The sequence below is a fragment of the Malurus melanocephalus genome, unplaced genomic scaffold (assembly GCF_030028575.1).
Source record: "Malurus melanocephalus ecotype Western Australia unplaced genomic scaffold, MMel_1.1 scaffold_83, whole genome shotgun sequence".
In the NCBI taxonomy this organism is placed as follows: Eukaryota; Metazoa; Chordata; class Aves; order Passeriformes; family Maluridae; genus Malurus; species Malurus melanocephalus.
This window is the reverse complement of record NW_026623315.1, coordinates 763,709-766,655: the sequence shown is the minus strand read 5'-3', so window position 1 is coordinate 766,655 and position 2,947 is coordinate 763,709.

Sequence of the window (2,947 nt, the reverse complement as noted above, 5' to 3'; positions counted from 1 at the left end):
CATTCTATTCATGTGCACTCATTCCAAACTCCACAACTAGGAACTGTGGAAGAAAAGGAATGAGAGAAACCTGTGGTTGGACATGTTTTGGCCCAGCCAAATTCCAGCACTGTTTCTGATGCTATGAGTACCTTAGGTGGACTGTACAAAATCCCCAAGTTGTCAGTCAGCATCACTGTGGCAATACTTGTCTTTCCTGCTGTGTGTTGGTACATCTTTTTTCTGCACAGCTTGCTGAGGAAACTGAAGAGGTGATGCTGCCAGYGTGTACCATGTGGTAGAGCAGAGGACAGAGGTGCAAGCTAACAAGGCATAACAGAGCTCCTGCCAGGTCTTTTAGGCCACCTTCAACTACTGCAGAGCTACTTAAGCTCAGGAACAGCCTTTTGTGCATATGCTCTGCCTTTCTGCAGTCCCTTGATTGTCACATGGATGTTGCTTTCAGTTCTGAGGACAGACCTGGATGCCCTTCCCTGAGGACATGCTCCATCCAGGGCCTCCTGTAAACATGTCCTGAATCTCCTGTGTTGAATGTAGACTGCATCTGTGACTTGTGTTTACTGAAGGCAGCTTTGGAAGAAGTTGTTATGAACGGAAAGTCAGGCTTTATCTATCTCAAGAGTTGATSGAGACAATTTTGATGGAATTTTGTGACTGGTTTCTGATTGTGTCTGAAGTAAATAGAAATTAGATTAGACTATCCACTAATACAGCTGCCTACTCAAAATCTCATATTAATTGTAAAGTGGTCTCTGCTGCTTATAGGGCCATTAGTTAATGAAAATGAACTGCAGGCTGCAGTCAGTAAGACAAATACAATGTTGAGGAATGCAAACTGCAATGGATTGCATTTTCCCCTCTCCAACTACGGGAGAAGGGCAGATTTCCCTTRGGGCTACTCTGCTCCAGAAAGTGCCTGGATGGAAACAGCTGCCCGAGTGTAGCAGCCCTCCTGCCTGTGTATATTCCAAACAGCCTTTTCCCAGCTTTTGTTTCTCGGTCAATTAGTCACTTAGCTGTGTCATTCCAGAGGTCTGCTTTCACRGCTTGTTTAGGTATGGAAGGTGATACTGGCTTTTGAAGTGTCCACTGGTGTCATGGGAGAAGGCCATTACATCCCTTCTTCCTGTGTGTAATGGTGCAGATTCAATGATCAGCATTTCCTCTGTCTGTGGCTCACTAAAATTGTATCTCTGCTCTGACAGACCTCTCTCCTTCTGGAGGCCTTGAGGACAATTAATGGACAAAATCCATCATTTCAGTGTGCCTTTGACTTCCACTGGAAAGCCCCAAGCTCTGGCAGCATTACTTTCATCCTCTCCTACTGTGCAATCAGGGTACAACAGAGCTGGGCCACCTGMAAGAGGTTGACTTTTTCCATACACTCAGCTGATGGATGCAAGGTTATTTTTCAGCATTTTATAAACATTTTGGCTGACCTGGTGAAAGACTCTGGTGACAGTTACCCCACCCAGAGTACTGCATCCAGCTCTGCAGTCTCCAGCATGGGAAAGACATGGACCTGTTGGAGTGAGTTCAGAGGAGGGCCACCAAGATGACTAAAGGGATGGAGCACCTCTGATAGGAGGAAAGGATGAAAGAATTGGGATTATTAAGCCTGGAGAAGGCTTTGGGGTGCCCTAATTACAGCCTTCCAGTGCCTGAAGGGAGCCTACAAGTGCTTGTGGTGACAGGACAAGGGTGATACATGTAGTTTATATCAAAGTGACAAGGTGCTTATGAGGCCTATTAATTCAAAATTTTTATAGCCTTTTTATATGTTATCAGTATAAGAATGTAATCACTTTTTACATATTATTAAAATACAGTGTAATCGCTTTCAATATATTATCAAGGACAGCCTTTTTATATATTGCTATAAGTTTTTTAATAGTGTATTAGCAACATATAGTGTACCAGCTGYATGTAATCTAACCAGCTGGATTAGTACATAGATAYRTGAAATCACCAAGGGCCATAAATCAGAAAAAGTTCTGAAGAAAGTAGACAGGTAGATGCTATAACAAGAAAYAGTAGCGAGCACTAATGAGAACTTGGCAGAGGCACAGGACAGTCAGCAAAATAATTGAAAATCAAGACTTGGAGGACTAGAAAAAAACCATGAACGTCACAACTGCGCATGCMCTGAAGACAAAGGTGAAAAGTCCACCATGATGAAGAGGATGGTATCTCATTAGAGGGAGACCCCCACGACCACCGAATTAAGGATGACACATGAACACTTGTAAAACTGTGATATCGTGTRTTTCCRTGCTCACATATAGTGGTGGGTSTATGGGGGGCAGTGACAATGTTCATGTTGCACCATGCTTACTGTATAAATATGTGCTAATTTGAAGCAAAGGCAGATGGGTTAGGAGGAGAAATTCCCCTCACCTCCAGCGCTGCAATAAACAATACCTGCTCTATAGACACTGATCTATGGAGTTTTATTTCTAGGCCTTTTTTGGGCATCAAGGGGAAACGGCTTCAAACTGAGAGAGTAGGTTTAGATTAGTTATTAGGAAAATATTATTCACTGTGAGGTAGTGAGGCACTAGAACAGGTTGCACAGAAAAGTTGTGGCTGCCCCATCCCARGCAATGTTCAAGGCCAGGTTGAACGGGGCTTTGAGCAACCTGATCTGGTGGAAGTTGTCCCTGCCCATGRCAGGRTTTGGAACTAGATAATCTTTAAGGTCCCTGCCAACCCAAATAATTCTRTGATTCTGTATTGTCCTGCTGACATGCTAATGCTTTGCAAAAATTGGTGTTTAGTGAAAAAGCCTTTTGAAAAATGCAGTGTAAATAAACGTGGGATATTGCCCACCGGGCCCAATTGCCCATACCGCTTCAGCAGGGGTGAGAGAGTTTTCAGCCCAGTAGTTTTCCAAATTGCACCTGAGCAGGTACGAAATCCAAAAGTAAAGTGAAAAAAAAAAAAAAAA